Here is a 21568-nt window from a genome sequence, read left to right as displayed (position 1 = left end):
AACTTATGGACAGAAACTGAAGTTATGTACAGTACATTCAAAAATGAAAAATTGAGTCCATGAAGCTAGAAGTGGCCAAGATTCAGGATACTCAATATTTTTAAAAAATGTGGTAATGTTTTTTGCATACCAAATAAAGTTTTATTTGAAATTTGGAAGCAAATAGAAGCAGTGAATGTTAAGGTATGTAATACTAAACAACAAAGCAGATACCAAGTGTAGCATGTACAGTGAAAGTAAGAATCTATAAACTGAGTGTTTCAATAGGACAAGGAGAGAAATTATCCAAAGCATAATAAATGTGACAGCAGTGTGCAGCAAGTGAGCACAAAGTATTTTTACGACATTGCACAGGTAAGTAAGAAGCAGCTCCCATAAACAAAGCTGAAATGAAGTGTGTTTACAAGAGATGATACAAAAGAAAAAGCAAGTGGAAAAAAAGGAGATAAAAAGAACACAAGATAGCTGCTTACAAGCAGATAAGACAGCAGTACTTCATGGTAATACTTCCTTGGAAGTCTAGAGAAATTTTTGACTTGTTCAGTATGCAATCAAATAAGCATTTCTAAATCAAAGACTGCTAATCAACATGCCACATGCCAAATGCCAACAGTTCATCCACCTCTCTCTCTCTCTCTCTCTCTCTCTCTCTCTCTCTCTCTCTCTCTCTCTCTCACACACACACACACACACACACACACACACTTATAAGCAAACAATGCAATACTTGCTCTATTTAGTGTTAAAAAATCCAAGTAACTTACCAGACACAAATGTGTTACATTCAGCTCAGTAAAACCATAAAGCACTTCCAATACAAGTGTAAATGCAGCAAGATGATCCTGCATCTAACCCCATACACTATGTAGTGCAAAGAGTTGCTTGAAGTTCAAAATCAATTGAGAGTAAGTTCCGCAAGGGACTCCTGCAAATACCCTGAGGTGCACTAGCACCACATTCCAGTGCAAAAGCAAAGACAGTGCGCTTGTCTCATGCTCTACCATGCATCATGCTCTCCAATGAAGACAATTCATATGAATCACAAAAACCACAAAAGCAGCTGAAATTTAGTGGTCAATGACATGCATCATAACCAAGCTGGTCAAAATAGTGTGTACAGCTGTGCTAAAGAAGTTTTAATCAAGCATCTGTAATACTGAACTGCTTTAAATATTAACTTCACATTAACCAAATTTGAGCTTTTAATAGTAGCGATCAATGTTCTTGGTACTTAACAATCACTGCAAAAAAATAATGGCAGATAATACCAATAGAAGGACCAATAACCAAGCAAGGTGTCAAAAGCAATGTCACTACCACATTTTTCTGTTTTATTTTTACCCTACTTGGGAAAAAACTTACATATAAACTGGCACCAGATTGTCCTGTGTTGCATAATCATCAAATAAATGTTAACACTTGGGACTTGTACATAATTCAATGATAGTGGTTATGTGAATCACTTTCAACCTCAGAACTTTAGACAGAAATACTATGAGAACACGCGCGCGCACACACAAACACAGAGTTGTTATATTTCATATCCACAGTAGGTCCTTACAACAACAAAGAATTCATAAATGCAGAATATGTATAAGGTCACACCCACACACGAGCAAAGGTTAAGAATAGGTTATTAAAGCAATAGGGGGAAAGCTCAGCAGCAACAACAACAACATTATTTGAAGTGTATGATTTTGCCATTTATAAATAACTGACATTTTGACCATTGTTACAGGAAACTTTCAGTGCGGTGACCTGCAGCCTGCTATCAACAACTGAAACATCAGTTAGTTTTTAGTACACATCATCAATGAATGGTTACACATTTAAATGTTGTTTCAGAATCCAATTCCAGCCACAAAAGCCTATGCCCACTACAACTGAACAGTTATAAAATTTTACTGTTCATTGGTCACATGTCACAATAAATTGTCAGGACAGAATGCTGCAAATTGTTAGCTTGATACTGGAAGCAAAATGTCTCTCACTTTCAAGCCTAAAACTGAACCAAAATGCAGATATGGAAATGGAAGCACCAAGAGGTTGTGTTATCTCTATACCTATTAATAACGTTGCTCTCACTTGCGTGCATGCACGCATAGACAACACGAGATCGAAAGTGTTTGGTTTTCCACAAAGAGCATGTGGATTATAGAGCTTAAGAACATCCCCATCCCAACCTCATCATTTCATGAAGAATGATAAGGAACTTCTGAATGTTTTGACCCCTAGATGCCAATCTCTGGCCAAACTGCAAACAAATGCATAAAGCAGCAAATCTCCAAATTTCTCTTCATACACAAAATATGAGTACCGTAATATTTGAAAATAGATGAAGAGCTAAAAAAAACAGTGAACACAATGTAAACTTATCACAATGCAACATTACACTGTGATTTCATCCTGATGATTTTAATACACTGTTAATCATGATTAATGTGTTTCTTAAACACCGAAGATTGTTTTTCTCACAACACTGTGCTGACTTTTTTTTCCAAATGAAGTGTGAAAGTTTCACCTTTTATCAAACTGTGCTCTAAAAACCACACATATCTAGAAGACAACAAAGAACAGAGTCCTGCACATTGCCTCACTGAAAGATTTTAAATGTATATACAAGACACACATATTGTAGAAACTCATCTTGAACACAACAGCAATTCTAGAGTTTATAATAATGATGTCACAATTATTACAGAAAAATTGTGAAACACCCTAGCTTTGCATCAGTAGTACTTGTCTAGCACAGCAGTAATCTTGTTCATAGACCATTTGTAAAGTTATGATCGAAATTCAGAAAAACACCATTAGGCAACTGAATATAATTACTTTCACATAACTTAGACAATTTAAGAAGTGTGTGGATGGAAAGTTCTCAGAAGGCATGAATGTTACTGTTACACATTTAATTGACATTTAGAGAGACCATCTCATGGCGATGATCAGAGATGTGAGCTACCGCACCGCCTGGTGCATTAGTACAAAACACCCTCTCTCACAGAGCATTAGTACGAAGCAAACTTTGCCATGCAACAATGGTACAGCATGCTGAATGAGCTACTGCAATTCCAAAGTGTTCTGCCATTCACCACTAGATGACAATGGCATTATTTTCACAGTGATGAGGGAATTGAATCCACAATAGTTCACCCAATTTGCACAAAATATTTAGGTATTATAATATATATATAAACCTTCCTCATAAATCGGTCTATTAGTGAAAATCATATCAAAATCCATCCAGCAGGTTTCTGAAATTACCCCAAACAGCCAGATCTATGGTAAGGGGTTTTTAATTTGTATATTTAACGATAGAATATAGAAGGTAGATACGGATCTTCCACATTAGGCCACATGACAAAGTCCAACCAGTGGTTTTTAAATAATGTCTCCTGATTCTCTTATACGTCAATGTTATTCCGAATGAAATAGATCTCACTCTCAACCATCTGCCGCAATCCAAATCATCCAACTGAATCAAAATATCTGTAAAGAGCTGCTGAGAACTAAATAACAGTAAATACCCAAGTAATTATAAAGCCAGCTCACAAAGTGAAATTCCATAAATTAATGCTGAATAGACAATAATGAGCGACTCACATCACACTTTTTTTGTCTAAACACAACTTGAAAATACTACTGAGTCTTAAAATGGACCAATCAGATCAATGGAGACTATGAGAGAAGAAGTTAGATGAAAAAGTGGTGCAAAGATTGACTTTGAACTGTTTCGAATATTAAAAACGTATATAGTGCACTTAAAAAAACACAAAAAAAATATGGCTATAACATGAAGGAGTCACAACAGGGTTCAGTCAACTTGTATAAATACTAGGGTGTTAGAATTTGTGGGAATACAAAATTGTACGAAAAGGCTCAATTAGCGCACAGTAGGTGGAGGACTTCAGTCCATTGATAGTATACTGTAAAAATGGAAATGCCTACAACAGGCATTGCTCACAAAGCGTCCATGACCTATCCCAAAATATTGGTTAAGTGCAGGATATTAAACATATATAACAAAGGACAGTACAAATGGTCACATATTTGTCTTACTGACAGAAGAGCATCACTGAGATGCTGAAAACTCTATAAGGCACATGATGGCAGACACCAATTATCTTGTGAAAACATTCTCACAAATTTCCAGCAAACAGTATTATTTGAGGACTCCAGAAATACGTTAAAACTTGCTACATATCACTCCCTTAGGGACTCCGAAGACATGACTGAACTAATTTTAGCAGGCATCTTACCACTCGTTTTTATCTGTCACTTCTTTCCCTACTGGCAAGGTTTGTTAATGTGAAAAATACAAATTGCACTATGGTTCAAAATACGTCTCCCTATAACTGGCTGGGTAAGTCTGTTCAATGGCCAGAGGAGGAAAATGGTATATCACCACTTAAGTCCAGGGCTAGTGGCACACTTCAAATTGATAACTCCACTCCTCCTCCCCCCAATGGGAAATATCCCTCTGCCAACCACACTTTATTAATTTGCAGAGTATAGATATTGCTTGTTTTTTACCACCTCCTCCATCTACACCTATGAAAAGCCCAATATACGAAGCAGTATGGTACAAATAACAAATGTGTTAATGAAGATGAAACCTAAGTAGGCAAACTGATTGGTTGATCCAGCTGCAATCCAGAACAGCAAGAAAAGTGAGGCAACTTAAGCAAGGTGTATAAGCGGACAAGGAAAAAAAATTCCCATTCCCAGATTTCTCCCGCACTTCCCGGTTAAAAATACACTTTATCCCCGTTAACTGACAGTATAACTGTATATCTTACCAATCCTTTGAATGGTTAGGGTTTTATACACGGGCGTAAAATTTCCCGGCGCTTTATAAAACGAAACTCAGGGAAGAAAACACGTTTTGAAAGATCTTTGATGTGCAGCAACACGTACACTGCATATTTTCGTATTACAAAAGTATAAATTCGAATTCCACCAAACACCACATGTTACTTTCAGAAGCATTGAAATCAAGATTGCAATGCACTTTTGTAAGCCAGTCATAGGTCATATCTCATAATCTCGCCAGCCAATGAAAGCGGACATTCAGAGCTTAGGACACGTGATGTGGTGAGCCAATGTCCACATCACTGTTAAGTAGCACGAACTCGCAAACACCAACGGTTAACGGTTTAAATTAATATACAGTGTTGCTACAAGAAAAGCAAAGCTTTCACATATAATACTTGTGTCTTAAGGTTAATATGCTGCAAGAGAAGCTAGGCTTACACATATAATGTTGGTCTTTTATGAGCATATTACACTAAGATATATCACGCAAACGAGGAGGTAAAAGTTTTAATAACGACATAAATGGACATAAATGTCTGATCTTCTGGGCTCGAAATTCATGTAGATGGCTTGTCCTCAGTTGATTTTTAAATCAGAGTCAAATGCTCTGTGATTTAAGAAATTCACAGTACATTCTCGCACATAGTTCAACTTGCGTAAAAGGAAATTTACTTTGAAAGTAACGCTTTTCAAACCACCATTCTCAATATTTGCCCGTGACCTCTTAGAGATAGGTTAGTTTCAGCAGTTGCTAGAGAGTGCCAGATGACAGGCGCCACCGAGCTTGCGCAGCTACGGTGATGTAGCAAGCCTGTATATACATACACGTTAAACATTAAAAGAGCTTACATTACATCATAAGAGAAACTAGACATCAGAGGATACTCCAAGAGCATCGGAATTTCGTGAACCATACTAAAATGTACACATTTAAAGTCCACATTCGCATGTCCAAATTCCTAATGAAGTAGGCCTCGACTTGATATGAAGCTTTTCAATGTGGTTTTCGGGATGTAAATTTTCTTGGAGTACCAGTACTGTGTTATCTCATGTTTGGTTCTTTATTATGGCATTATGCGATAAGTGCTAGAAGATGAAAACGTGCACTTGAAATGCAGCGAACAGTTGAAACTAGCCAATAGTGTGGAATTAAATACTTCATTTCAAATATATTGACTGCCTCAGCGAAAAAGATTAATAAAAGGAAATTTCTTTAGCAAACCGACAAAAATCTTCATTGTTCTACAAGGTGATTAATGCTTGACCGTCAGAAAGGTGGAAATAAAACAAAATCTGAAACTAATAACATATTTTTGCCTTCCATAATTATGTGAATGTATTTTAATTCACTTGATAGCTCTCGGCCACAGAGATCCGTTTTGTTTTCATTTGACGTGAGAGCAGTAAACGAAGAGGAAACAACAAAATCACTAAATGTAAACACGGGTCACGTGGAGACTACCTACTTCCCCACTATATCTCAGACTGCTCTGCGCATCAGCCTCGGATCTACGATATTTCCGAACCGGAGCAACACTAGATAGTAGCACCCCCGCCCATCCCATAAGCGTTTGAGATAGGAAATTAATTTTTTTTTTTAAATCGAACTTTCAAAAATATGTTCATTTTGTAGCACACATCTTTCTGAATAGTCTGATGCATAAAACATGTGTGTTCGAGGAAATGTAAGACATGTTATTTGGTGTTAGGTGTGCCAAAGTGGAGTGCCACGCCTCTTCACACAGCATTCTTCTATCGCACGTCATTGTATTTCGCTCTCTGGGGGGAGGGGGGAGGGGGGGGGAAACAATCGCAGTTAATACTGGATGGGATTATTTGTAAACAAGAACTCTTCAGAAAATTTGCACTCTTTATTCCCTATTAGCTAACAACTTGCTGCTTTGTGTGACATAAAATTAAATACAGGATACATAAAACCAGCGAAGACAAAAGACAAGCAAGACAGTACACATTTCTTTTCTCTCTAATCTTGCTTCAGGTTTACATGGCGGGTTTTCCTTTCTGAGAAAGAAACTATTACCGCATCAAAGTTCGTCAAAAACTTTGCTACATGAAAAATCGAAATGTCGTTGGCTAATACTGAAAAAGCTGTTAATACAAATAGGACCCAAGACTGGTGTGGTTTCTCTATATGATTACGTCTATTTTGTCACTATCTTCTAGATAAAACAAAATAGGCCTTTTTAATACTGTAGCAATTGTAACATACACAAATAAACAAGACTGTTTTGGTACGAATAGTCATTTTTATAAGACAACAGAATATAATTCACAAAGTACCAATATCAAATGCCTATTAGGCCTACTACAAGCAAAAAGCTTTTTGTTGGGAAATACTTTCACACTTCATTCATGCGCTCCAGTTTCTCAAGCATGAGATCAAAAAGTGGTAGTACAAAATTTTTATACAAATTTGGAATCGTCTTAATTCTTCCATAATTGCTGTAATGTCCCCGTTTCTTCTCCTTCCTCGTTCTAACAAACAGTCTTGTCATCACTAATTCTGTAACTATTCCTGTCAATGTCCAAGCTTATTCGTCGTTTAACTTCACTAACTCTGTCCCGTATTTATTCTCCGGTTAGGCATTGTTACGTGTTCGTACAATGCATTTTCCGCACTACTTCCAGAATAGACCTTAAAGCGGCTGCTAGCCGGGGACCGTACAACTGGCCCTTACTAGCATAGCGATCTGGCCAAAACTTTGTCAAAATTTCATTTTCTTACCTGTTATCCCTGTTAGTCGTTTATTTCCACTCTGGTAGTCTGAATCTATGGACTTAGCTAGTAATTATAACAATGCTCAACATTTGCAAACCCAATCAACCACATACCGTATTTACTCGAATCTAAGCCGCACTCGAATCTAAGCCGCACCTGAAAAATGAGACTCGAAATCAAGGAAAAAAAAATTTCCAGAATCTAAGCCGCACCTGAAATTTGAGACTCGAAATTCAACGGGAGGGAAAAATTATAGGCCGCATCTCCAAATCGAAACAAAGTTGGTCCATTGTAATATGAAACACAATTTAGGTCAAATGAATGACAATACAGCTACAGTAGTTTGGTTCGAGTCGTAAGCTTAGCAGTTAAGCTTTACCAGATAGCCATTGCTATGCGTCAGGCGCTCCGTCCGTATTTATACGGGTACCCTTCCTTTTCCACGTGCTTGAATTGATTGCTTATTTTTCTTTGATCTGATAAGTGCAGTTTTCTTTGTTATAGGTTCACTCTAAGCTGAAATGCATTGTTTGTCACATTCTGATAGTGCGTGTTTACGGCCTGTCACCGCTCGCGACATGGCTTGCTTTAAGAGAGAGAGAGAGAGGAATCGTCTCATTAGGCATTAGCTATCCATTGGCAAGAAACTGCTATTTGTTGTTACTTACACTGCTGCTTTCTTTGATAATGATCAACAAGAACCAAATGTACGTCTGCGTATGATAGAAGATGTTCTGAAAGAGAGTTTAGCGAAAATTTTTCTCCGTTTGAAACTCTCTGCAGGGGCCTCTTTAGTACATTACATTCTACACAGAAATTAGAGTCATCTTAGATTTAAAAACCTAGTCAACTGCCGTGCTTCATTTCTGACTGTATCACTATTAAGCATAAGAATAATACGAATATAAACATGACATGATATGTATATTCTTCCGTGTTTGCTGTTGTCTCACTTTAGTTTCGTGGTTTATTAGGCAGACAGGATTTAAACGAGATAGCAGCAAACATGAAAAGATACATGGCAAAATGTTTATATGCGTATTATTCTTATGGTGAAAAGAATACTGCATGTGGTTCACAATTCATAAAAGTTCCTATTAGCAACCACCTCTTCTCAAAGGTAGGAAAGAATTCAGAATGTAGAGTTGGCCATATTGACAAACATCCCAAACAGTCTTGCCAGTCGGATTTTCGTAGTACATTGAAATGCTGCTACATTCGAAGATGAACAATACGGAATTTGTATTTACTTCGTTGGATAATGTATGAAAATGCAGTGGTCGAAACTCGGGGCGGAGAAATCAGCTCGTCTTCTACCCTTTTTTTTTTAAATTTATTTACTGAGGTAGAGGTTTTGGTGCCAGTATTTATCTTTGTGCCTACAAAGCATGCCTGTGTAGTGCTACATATATTCGACAGCAGAAATAAGTTGTGGTGGCACTCACCAACTTTTTTTCAGAATTTACGCTTGCTTTGCACTCGATTCTAAGCCGCAGGTGGTTTTTTTGGATTACAAAGACCGGAAAAAAAGGTGCAGCTTAGATTCGAGTAAATACGGTAATCAGACAACAGTTGGCTTTCATCCGTTCGGCTTTACTCGTATAGCCCCTTTTGTCTGCAGGAAAGTTTATTTCTAAATGCGAAGAGGAATCCCCTGACAGACATCACGTACACTATGCACGCATTTACAAATCATTCAGATATCAACTTAGAATGTGTTCAAAAACCGATAGGGACACATTTCAAAGTAATATGAATAATCGATAGACCAACGTGCGCTGGATGCTAGGCGCTTTGTGAAACAATGTTTTTTCCCCTCAAGAATATGAATTTGCCCTCCCCCCCTTCCTAGATCTGGGCCTGCTGCGCATGCTTGAATCTGTCAGCTTGGGCGCTCAGTAAAATTTTTCCCGGTAGCATCTAGCTGCTTGCTGTGACTGCTTACACAGCCAACAGCCACAGAAGCGGGAGAAGGTACTACTCAAACCTGACTGAACTGGAAAATTATTCCCGCAACTACCCTCCCGACCTGGTACAGAAGCAAATAGCTAGAGCCACTTCCTCATCCCCTCAAACCCAGAACCTCCCACAGAAGAACCCCAAAAGTGCCCCACTTGTGACAGGATACTTTCCGGGACTGGATCAGACTCTGAATGTGGCTCTCCAGCAGGGATACGACTTCCTCAAATCCTGCCCTGCAATAAGATACATCCATCATGAAATCCTCCCCACTCTGCCAAGAGTGTCTTTCCGCCGTCCACCTAACCTTCGTAACCTCTTGGTTCATCCCTATGAAATCCCCAAACCACCTTCCCCACCCTCTGGCTCCTACCCTTGTAACTGCCCCCAGTGTAAAACCTGTCCCATGCAACCTTCCACCACCACCTACTCCAGTCCTGTAACTCGGAAGGTGTACACGATCAAAGGCAAAGCCCATGTGAAAGCACCCACGTGATTTATCAACTGACATGCCTACACTGTGAAGCCTTCTATGTGGGAATGACCAGCAACAAACTGTCCATTCGCATGAACAGACACAAGCAGACAGTGTTTGTTGATAATGAGGATCATCCTGTGGCTAAACATGCCTTGGTGCACGGCCAGCACATCTTGGCACAGTGTTACACCGTCTGGGTTATCTGGATACTTCCCACTGACGCCAACCTATCCGAACTCCGGAGATGGGAACTTGCCCTTCAATATATTCTCTCTTCTCGTTACCCCCAGGCCTCAACCTCCGCTAATTTCAAGTTGCCGCCCCTCGTACCTAACCCGTCATTCAACAACATCTTTGCCTCTGTAGTTCCATCTCGACTGACATCTCTGCCCAACCTCTTTGCATTTACATGTCTGCCTGCGTCTGTATATGTGCGGATGGATGTGTGTTTGTGTGCACGAGTGTATACCTGTCCTTTTTTCCCCCTAAGGTAAGTCTTTCCGCTCCCAGGATTGGAATGACTCCTTACCCTCTCCCTTAAAACCCACATCCTTTCGTCTTTCCCTCTTTCCTGATGAAGCAACCATGGGTTGCGAAAGCTTGAATATTTGTGTGTGTGTGTGTGTGTGTGTGTGTGTGTGTGTGTGTGTGTGTGTGTGTTTTTTATTGTGGCTATCAACATACCACTGCTTTCTTGTTTGGTAAGTTACAGCATCTTTGATTTTTATATACAGTGTCGTAAGGTTGATTAGTGTTCCTAGATTTTAGAAAATCTTTAGATTCTTCAATTCAGCATTACATCAATGTCTACTGAACAAAACAAATCTGTGCGGGTTTTTAACTAGTCTGTCTGGACTGAAAATTTCGCCATAGGCAGACAGCAATACATTATCCTGGATGGTGAAGTTGTCTATAGACACAGAAATGAGAATTGGTGTGTCCCAGGGAAGTACAATAGAACCATTACCATTAATGTAGTATACTAATGGCAGTCAAATGTATTAGCTTTTGTTCCTCCTTTTCACAGATGGCGAACTTTCATATTAAGAAGTTTAATCTGATAAATACAGTAACATCATTTCTCCCTTGAAACAATATCTGCCTTGTGCAAACACCTCATATTTAGTTCTTAAGTTGGAGAAATTTAAAACTGTGGAAGGTCTGTAAGAAATAAAAAAGGATCTTTAACAAAATGAAGCATGAATCAGTCAGTCATATCAAAAAACGCCTTTGGAGTAACAATGTGTGTCAGTCATATCAAAAACCGCCTTTGGAATAACAATGTGCATGGTTAAATGGAACTATAAAATAAGCTCAACTGTAAGTAAAGCAAATGCAAAACTTAACTTTACTGTAGGATACTCAGAAATGGCAACTGGTCTTTGAAAATGATTGCTTACAAAATGTATGTATGGTTGATCCTGGTATATAGCTCAAGTGGGTGAGATCCATATCAGGTCAGAGTAACAGGGTACATCAAGTGTATATAAAGGAGTATGCTGCGAATTACCACAGCCCTACTTGACTGCCAGAAGAGAAACATAAACGCAGAAAAATCTTAACTAGTATGCACTCAAGGACGTTCCACATTCCATCCATGAATGGAATGAAAGAAACTTTAAGTGCAGAAGAATATGAACCACTCTCTGCTGTACACTTCATAATGATTCACCGACCATAGATGTAGATGTCATGCAACCAATAACTTCATTATTCTGAACGTACTCTGCACTGAACAACCCTCTTCGATATCAGTATTTTTTTTCCAAGGCTGATTAACAGTTTATGAATGCATGGTCTCTCAACCACATGACTGAATAAAATCTTCTTGGGTATACAGTTGGGTCAAACAGTTATATATCCACAAGCTGAAGAGTACTTGGCATAAAGCTCATAGGTCTGTAAGTACTTCATGCAGCTGCAAGCCCAAGGGGATTTTAATATGATTATTACCATTTTCTGAATTTTGTACCAGAAGTTTGTTAGAAGATCAATTATAAAAGAATCTGAAAAATTAAATACCAACAGAGTCATTCACTCGCAAATAGAGATTCCAGTTCCGAGTTCCAGTCCAGCGCAAAGTTTTAACCTACCAGAAAGTTTCTTTTGGTTTGTTAATGCATAGTAGCTTCATGCAGGAAGTCTCACATTAAAAAAAAAAGTTGAGAAAAAATTCGTTTAAAAATGCAACAACAGAACGTGTATTTAAATTGTTTGTATAACCACACAATAATTTCATAGCACACAGTGCATTTCTTCACAATCATGGTGAGAGCACACAGTTTATCTTGGAGGAGGACTTTAGAAAATAAAAGCCCACTGAATAATCCTAAATAAAACTTAACTGTAGATTATTATTGTATTACAAGTTCATTTACATCAATACTTTCAATCAGCATGCTCTCCAAATTGGACATCTGCTAGTTAACATTATGGCTCAGAAATGAAATTTTGCATCCTCAATTTCCTCTATGTGGTTTGTTCCTTTCTGCTGTAGTCTGATTTAAATTAGCTGGCATCTGACAGCGAGCGAGCTGGACTGCTTCCATCAGCAATATATCAATGGGAGCCTGGCATTGTCAACCACCACAGTGTTGTCACCACCTATTCCTAAGCCAGTTTGCCTACTAATTCTCTGCAGGAAACTTTTCCTGATATGACAATTTCATAGCCAAAGAAAAATGTGCAACTGCAAGCCTAATTAAAATTAAGAACAGATTTTTGACATGCTTACAGACATTACGGAGATTTACAGGTATATCACACGTCCATTTCAATATTTTAAGGTGATCTTCGTAGGAGATAAGAGACTACTTAATACTTGTTACAAGCTAAAAATTGAAAAAAATTAATGATGATGATGATGATGATGATTACAATAAGAATATATACAGCAAAGCAAAGTGATACAAACTTTGCAAAGATCTGTTGCCGAGCTGGGTATTTTGGTAATCAATTAAAAACAAAATATATTTCAGTGTGTTCAATAGTTTCTGAAATACCATATCATATGTTTTAAATTCTTTTCCTGCAGGAAATTTCGGCAGTTTCAAAAAAACTGACAACTAAGACCCCAATTAAAATTATTTTTTGACATGTTTTGGGATGTAATAAAGATTAAACTATGAATTAATTCTAGATTTTTTTGTGGATTTTTGTTGGAGATAGTCTCTTAAAGCACCAGTGGAGTGGGGGCTGCCTACATACAATAACTGAAGTGACTACAGAGCAACTCTGGACCTTCAACTTCAGATACCAACTAATTTAAATCTCACTGTAGCTGGTAATGAAAAATTAACAATCCTAATTGTAATAGCATTTCAGTGTATTGTTTGAGAAGTCCATATAGTCTGTACACAACAAGACTTTAAATAAACATGTAGACATTTTCATAACTTGCACTTATTATATCACGCAGAGACCTACTTTTTCAAATGGGTTGATCGAGATGAATGCTACAGAACACAGAGGTAAAATATATTCACATGCCGAAACAGCAAAAAAGACTACCTTCAACCCAAATGACAAAGCTGAGAAAATATAATTGAAACACACAAAAAATGAAAGTAAACCAAGGTTACACAAGTTGAATCACCACCTCCACAATAAACTCAAAATGAAACCAAGTCTAATGAGGAACATCACATTTTGCACTGGTATTTACTTGAAGTAATCAATCTTCTAACAGATTCAATCCAGCTATACAATGCTTATCCCACCTTCATCACTGCCCATGAAAAACTGAATCTCTTCTGTCAGCATATTGGTTAAGAATGACACATATTGAAAAATTTCTTGGTTGCTTGATTTGGGGTAGGGACCAAACAGCGAGGTGATTGGTCCCATGATCTAAGATGGTAAAAATCAAGGGAGGAACAACAGGAACAGTACAATCCGGTCCGGTCAAGGGGAAGGGATAATGTGGAAACAAAGAGGAAATCGAGACGTCAGGGCAGCAGGAAAATGGTGGGTGGGAGGGGGGAGCAGAGTGCCCCAGAAACGCTATGCACAGTGGGGCACCAACAATGGCACCAACCCGTCCTGACACGCATGCACAAACCCACACGCACTCACGCACACCATACAGTAAAATTATCACGATGTCATGGGAGCACAATCAGGGGAAGTAGACACAAGAAACGGGAAAACAAAACAGGACACCAGACCAGACAAAATGTACGGAAAAGGTGGGCAGAATCTGGCCAGTGTGGAGACAAAGTCAAGGCCTCCACAAGCAATGCCTAAGCTAACTGAGGGACTAATTGCAGAGGAAGATTCAAGGACTTATACAAGCGAGTATAAACCATTTTCACAAAGAAAACAAAGAACAGACATAAGCACACAAGGGTTTCTGCTAAGACCCCGAGACAAGGAAGATAGGCGAGGATATTTAGTGTGAAGGGCCAAAAAGACAGGGGCAGTTCAGGAATACTTGGATAATCGTGAGTGGAGCCCCGCAACTACAAGGGGGCGGGAGGCGGTTCTCATTGCTGAACAAAAAACCATGGGTCAACCTACTATGCCAACACGAAGATGGCAGAGGATGGTAGATTCCTTCCGGTAGAGGCAGAGGGAAACGCCCTATGGTGAGAGTCTCCTTGATGGCGCAACGTTCACCAGACAGGAATGCAGCCTCCCTTGAGTAAGTCCATGATTGAGCAAAAAGAAATTTGATGGAAAACCACAAATCTGACCCGAGGTATCATGGAGAACAAGGGATATATGGCCACACCTCTCCTCTCCCAGCCAGAGGATCAACAAGTTCATTACCCAGCATATCTACATGGTCACGAACAAGCAGCAGGCCAAAGATCAGCGAGAAGGTCATGGATGGTAGAGACCAAGAGAGGGCGGGAAAAACAACAAGTGACAGCCTGAAGGCAACTCATTGAGTCTGTACATAACAAAACTCGGATGAGTGATAACCATTTAATTAAGCAGAGGGTTAGATAGATTGCCATCAATTCAGCAGTAAATACCCCACTCATGGCAGGCAAGAAATGGTGTTCCACGCCAACAAAAAGACATGAAGACATATTTCACATGATCGGTGGATTTAGTCATCAGTGTAAAAAACAGTGGCATCCTGAAATTCCCGTAAGAACATTCAGAACAAACAATGGACCACCCACTGGAGCAGTGGAGGCTTTCAGACTCCGGAAGGGATCCATACAAATCCAATACCAAGGAACTAACAGGGCAACCACAGCAAAGGGTGGGAGGTGGGTGGGTGGGTGGGGGGGGTGTTAGGAGGGTTGAGCAGGTGAAGAGTGGATAGTAATGGCATAGGAATCCAGGAACTGGAAGGGAAGGGATCCCAGCATCAACTGAAGACTATCAACGGGGCTAGTGCAAAAGGCACCTGTGGCTAAACGGATGGTGAATCAGGTCCAAGAAGAGCAGCGTGGAAGGGGCAGCTGGCCCATAAACTTTACAACCACAGTCCAGACGAGACAGAATTAACGCCCGGTATGGGCGGAGGAGGGTCAAATGAACCGCGCCCCAAGAGGTGAGGGTAAGGAAGTTTATAAAAACAGCCAACCTTCAGGTGACAGATATGGGGTAACCAAGTAAGCTTGTTGTCAAAAAAGATGACCCAAGAAACAGTACTGGGGGACTACAGTTAGGACCCTCGATGTAAGGGAAAAAGATTTGAAAACCATGTGAGAGTGTCCACGTGGAAGCGTGCCTGATGACACCCTGGAGCCGTTCCGCAGAGGCCACGCGAAGAAGCTAGTCCAAATATGGAAATTATTCACATACAGAGCAGGGTTGATCAACAGTACGGCAGAGGCCAGTAGTTCATTAACAGCGATGAGAAAATGGACACGTAATACGGAGTGTTGTGCAACGCCATTCTCCTGGGTCCACAGAGAGCTGAGAACAGTGCCAACCCAGACTCTTAATAACTGGTAGGACAGGAACTGGCCAATAAAAATCAGGAGGGGGCCCCAAAAACCCCACTCATCCAGCTTAAGGAGGGTGTGATGGTGTCAACCTCTGTCATAAGCCATACAATGATCGGAGAAGACTGCAACAAGATGATGGCACTTAGAAAAGACCTGCCAAATTGCGATTTCCAATCGAAGCAATACTTGATTGCAGACTGTCCCTCCCAATAGCTGTAATGGCAAGAAGATAAAAGGTCCTGGGATTCAAGACCCAATTGAGCCAACAAGCCACCATACGTTCTAGTAACTTATTTGGGATATTGGCCAGGCTGACTGGCTGGTAACTATCAAAGGGCAAAGGATTCTTGCCAGGCTTAAGTACAGGAACCGTAATACTGTCTCTCCATGAATAGAGGAAAATGTCTTGGAGTCAAATATGGTTAAACATCTGGTGGAGATACTATTGTTGTGGGGGATTGAAGTTTTGAAGGATCTGGTTACAGATAGAATAAGGGCCAGGAGCTGAATCACAGGAAGAAGAGAGAGAGAGCAGAAGCAGCTCCCATTCAGTAAAAGTTCGTTGTAGGCTCCTGTCTGACAAGGGGTAAAACACAAGTGAGAAGCTTCAGCTCACTGCTTCCTGAGGAGGAAGGCAGAAGGATAGGAAGTTGACGCCGAAGCCGTCAAAAAATTGGTCACGAGATGTTACATGAGAACTAATGGATCTGTACAAAGCCCACTTATAACGGCAATGCCCAGAATGGAAAACTGCCACTGACAACCTTCGAGGGTGCAGAGAGTAGCCCACGTCAGTGAAAAAGGGGCAGAAGAACCTAGAGAGGAGACTAAGCGTTCCCGACGCAACTGTTGGCTCTGTTTGATTAAGTAATGGGCTTTGGCACGAAGACGTTAAAAGGTAATGAGAATGGTGGAGGACAGGTGCCAATTAAGACGTTACAATGCGCAACAATAATCACAGATAGCAATGGCAATGGTCATTCTCCACCAAAGAACTGGCTCACAGCAAACAGGACCTGTCAAAAGGAAATGGCAATGCCGATCATCTTATCGGGCAGATCACTGACCACTTCATCAATGCAACCTGAATAAGAAAAAGCAGATGGAAAAATGATCTGGGAAGTATACAGATGCCAATCAGCATGCTGTATAGCACAGTGGAGTAATCCGGTATTGGAAGCCGGGAAGGGAACGAGAGAATCAACAGGAAGCAGTCACTCTCACAGAGGTCATCCTGCAGCAACCAGTGTAAGAAAGGAAGTAGGGAAGGCAAAGAGAGCAAAAGATCAGTGGAAGGCAAAGAGAGCGAAAGATCAGTGGCATAGAAAGTGCCCATGTGCAGCACTAAAGTGTGTAGGGAAACCATCATTAACAAGGCACAGCTCGTGGTCCACAAGAAATTGGTCAATGTGCTGCCCCAACCACATGAAAAAGCACTGCCCCACAAAGTGTGCTTGGCATTCAAATCCCTAAGGACTAGGAAGGGAGGGGGAGCTGCTGAAGGAAGGCACTCTGAGCAGCAGATGTAGGTGGCCTGTCAGGAGGGAGAAAGAGATTGTGAACATGAGCACAGAGTCAAGTGGACCCGGACGGCAACTGCCTTCAATGGGGCATGAAGTGGGATACATGTACTAACAATATCCATGTGGAACAACTTGCAGATACCACCAGAAGCCCTCAAAGGGCCAACCCAGTTCTGACAAAGCAGGTAACCCATGGAGGAGGAGATTCCTGGAGAATGATACAAGCTGAGAAATAAAAGGCAATGTGGGATAGCAAGTCCAGGATGTGATGGTAGTATCCATTACAGTTCCACTGAACAAATACCGAGTGGGTACCCAAATGGGAGGCAAATGGCTTCGAGGCAATCACGCTGTCAGGCTATCATCAGTCACCAACGAGGGTGGGGTGACATACATAAATAAGAGGTCAGACTCAGGTTGTAAGGGGGGAGATGGCACCTCCGTGGGCACCAGGAGGGATTTGTCCTCAGACCTTCTTCTTCTTCTTCTTCTTCTTCTTCTTCTTTCACAGGTTGAGGGTGACAGGACACAGAGGGAGATCAGGCTTCTGCAAGATCTGGGACCAAGAGTGAGTGATCTCGGGGTGCACAGATTGTGCCCCCCATGGCCAAGATGTGGCAGCAGACCACCGGCCTGAGAGATGCCAAGGAGAAGTGTCCCAGAAGGGAGTCCCATCACCAGCAGGCACCAAAGAAGGGAGACATCTCTTCAGCAGGCGAGTGGAAGTGGCACCCGGAGTGGAGGCCGTGGCAATCGCAGGGGAGGGGGAGGAGAGGGGGACAGGACTGGGGGTAAGGAAGAAGGCAGGGAGGGGAGGGGAGGGGGGTATAGGACTGGGTAAGGAAGAAGGAATAGGGGGGACAGGAGGAGGGGGAAGGGGAGAGGGGTAAGGTAGATGCAGGAGGGGGAAAAGGACATTACAGAGGCAGAATTAGAACTCATCGACACAGGATGAAGTCGGTCAGATTTTTGTCGAGCCTCAGTGTAAGAAATGATCCTGGGACTTAAACTCTTGTATCCTCTTCTATTTCTTAGAAGATGCAGAATTAGTGAGAAGGGAGAGTGACAGTCATGACTATTAACAAACACAGGCAACAGAATACAGAGGCTCCCCTCACCGAGTTAGTGTCTACAGTCACCATATAGAGGGTCTGCCGTGCATCGGGAAGATTTGCCCAAAACGCAAGCACCGAAAGCACCTCATTGGTGGCAGGACATACAGCTCCACGTCACACCAGTAACACACAATCTTGACCTTCTCTGGGCGGGGATCTCTCTCAAAAGCCGGAATAAAGATGCTGATATTGATGCAATTGCCTTACGACCTTTCTGCACACACTGAACAAAATGAACAACCTGTCATTTCAGATTGGTCCAGAGTTCCTTATCAGTTTGAAGGATTTGGTCCCTACAAAAAATGACTTCCTGGACCATTTTAAAAGTCTGGTGAGAAGTAACTGACACCGAGACATTGCCAAGACAATCACAATCGTGAAGAGCTGCAGATTCGGCAGCAGAAGAAGCTTTGATCAACAGGGTACCCGATCGCATCTTACTCAGAGAATGCATACCACCCAACTTTTGTCGACATTTTCCACAGAAAGTAACAGCTTTGCAGCGGTGAATGCGCACCAATCCTCGTACAGACTGGGTAGGAGGGAAAATTTTTCACCCCAAACCGACAAGCCTGGCCCAACTCCCAGGATGTAGCCAGGCAAGGGAAGGCCACAAGGTCTTAAGAGGCAGCAATCAATGATCCTTTACCACTCGAAGAGGTGGCCACAGAAGACCAGTCAGATATTTGGTGTGATAAATTTCATACGCAAAGCACTTGCACTGATACCTCCCACTCCGACCAGGGGCTCTCCCCACAGGTGCCAACGAGCCACAGCACGGGCCATTGCTGAGAGTTCCGACACTCCCGAATGACAAGCAACCACTCCTACGCATACATGGGGAGGCAACAGCTCAGGTAACAGAAGTGTAATCCCTGTGTTTTCAGGGGGCTCAGCCAGATGGGTACATAACAGCCCCACCATAAGGACTGGTTACACTTGCTGGTGGGGGGGGGGGGGGGGGGGGGGCTACGACGGGGAAGGAAAAGGGAAAGGACAGGGGGGAGGGGAATTCACACTTTAGATGCTAGGAAGTGAGTTGTTCCCCAAATGGCTCACTCTACAGACAGAAAATTTAGAAGTGGAAGTCAAACCTCAAAGGGGTCTAAAAATGCCAGAAAGGAAGAATGAAAGAGAAAACACAAGGGGGACAAAATCGCATGAAATACAGGAAACCAGGCTGATAGCCAGATCGATATAACTAAGAATACCAAGCGAGGGGAAAGAGGCAGCAAGGAAGGAAGGGGATGGTGACGTAGGGGCAAAGGGAAGGAAGTGCAGCCTGGGTAGGAAGAATGGACTGCAATAGCTCAGAGACCCAGGGGCACCACAACGACCTCAAAGAACCATGAAATGCCTGGGAGAGGGGGATTAGAACGAAGTGCTTGGGAGGTATATCTCCAAGACCAAAATAACATGGATGCAGTCTCTTTGCTACACCCCCAAGTAAAAAACATCTATAATTTACCCATTGTGCGATTTGTGCTTTTACCAGTGGGGGGGGGGATGTCTTAAGGGGTTAGTATAATTATATATGTTACTAGCTTGGACCGTGGCGTTACCCATGGATAAACAGTCATTTATAAATAGATGTTAATGCCGAAACTCACTATTCACGCGTATGCACTATCAGAAAAGCCACTTTGTGAGATGTTTTAGTAAACCTTCAAATTTAGATCTCTCCTGAGTTGATCAGGAACCATCATGTCTCAGTTTTTCAAGGAGATGGACAAGAGAACTGTGACTTTCAAGAAAAGCTCGAAAAGCATTAAATGAGGAAGCAACCCAATGTACGTGAAAAATATGGCCTAGTTTTAATAGCTGCGAGGATAATTCTTGTGAAACACTTTGTAGTAGTCTGATTTTTGGGACTTTGAGAAAACACAGAATATAGGGAATCTAAAAAAACCTTTATATGGTATACGTCTGCTACATCATTCATAACATCGTGGACAGCTAATTTCATTTTGTGGTTCATACAATGAACGACAGTTAAATCCTTATGTAAATGACTACGCAGTAGAGCGGCTAGGCCTTTGTAAGGTGCAAGCATTGTTGAGCCACAATCTGTTGCGACACCTACAAGGTGGTTTTTTAGTTCATCATTTGAAATGCCATACTTTTCAAGAGCTGCTAACAGTGTGCTGAAAATGCATTCTCCTGTCCCACTTTCTCATTCAACAATGTCAAAAAAATAATCGCAAGCAACTCCCTCAAAGGACAAACGTATATATATTATGAAACAAGTTTTATTGGAAACCGTTGTACTTTCGTCCATCATGATACAAGCTCGCAAGTAAACGGATGATGCACCTTAGACGAAACCAACAATGACAACATGTTAATGGTGATTTAGTTCTACACGTTTTGAAATTCTTAACTACTACATGCATGGAGAGCTGCATCAAATCAGTCTCTGGACTGAAGACAACAACAATAACTACTACATAAAACTTTTTCAAAATTAATAAGCAAACATATTAATAGTATTAATAGTAAGACTGTATTAAAAACTTTCAGTGTTCAGCTCCACAAATTTAAATTATATGTAAAGTTTTACTCCAGTGTGTGGGGAAACAAACATCCCAGGTTGGGATGCATAAACTAAAACCAGAGGAGGGGATGGTCTGATGCAGAGAGGGGGAAATCCCCCCCCCCCCCCCCAATCCCCCCCTGCAAATCGCACACTGAATTTACCTACAAGAGATTCAGGACACTGGGATTGAAGTTCTTTGTACCTTCTGTTCAGGTTGGTACCTTATTCCGGCAAAGAAATAACACCCATCCTGCCTTTTCCAAACAGGCTTCAACTGACATTCTAATAGCAAGAGCAAAGTGATAAAGACAATCCTTACCCACAGTTTCTTACAAGTAAACAGTGACTACTTAAAAAAAAATCATTGGCAATGATCTGATGGCCCATTTTGTAACTCAGAATGGAAGAGTTTGCCTCAGTGCTTTTATGGAGCATGCTTCCATTGCTCATGGAGGATGTGTTACTTGACAATAAAGATATTATTACATTTAAC

The 21568-nt window shown here is 41.1% G+C and overlaps 1 protein-coding gene across 6 annotated transcripts in view; it reads right to left on the bottom strand.

Annotated features, from left to right (window-relative positions):
- LOC126458365 (serine/arginine repetitive matrix protein 1-like) overlaps positions 1-21568 on the bottom strand; it is a 178048-nt gene that overhangs the window by 64718 nt on the left and 91762 nt on the right. The gene's annotated exons all lie outside the window — the stretch shown is intronic.

This window comes from Schistocerca serialis, chromosome 2 (assembly GCF_023864345.2).
Source record: "Schistocerca serialis cubense isolate TAMUIC-IGC-003099 chromosome 2, iqSchSeri2.2, whole genome shotgun sequence".
Lineage (NCBI taxonomy): Eukaryota > Metazoa > Arthropoda > Insecta > Orthoptera > Acrididae > Schistocerca > Schistocerca serialis.
Note: the sequence above shows the minus strand (reverse complement) of the source record. Positions and strands in the feature narration are given on the sequence as shown.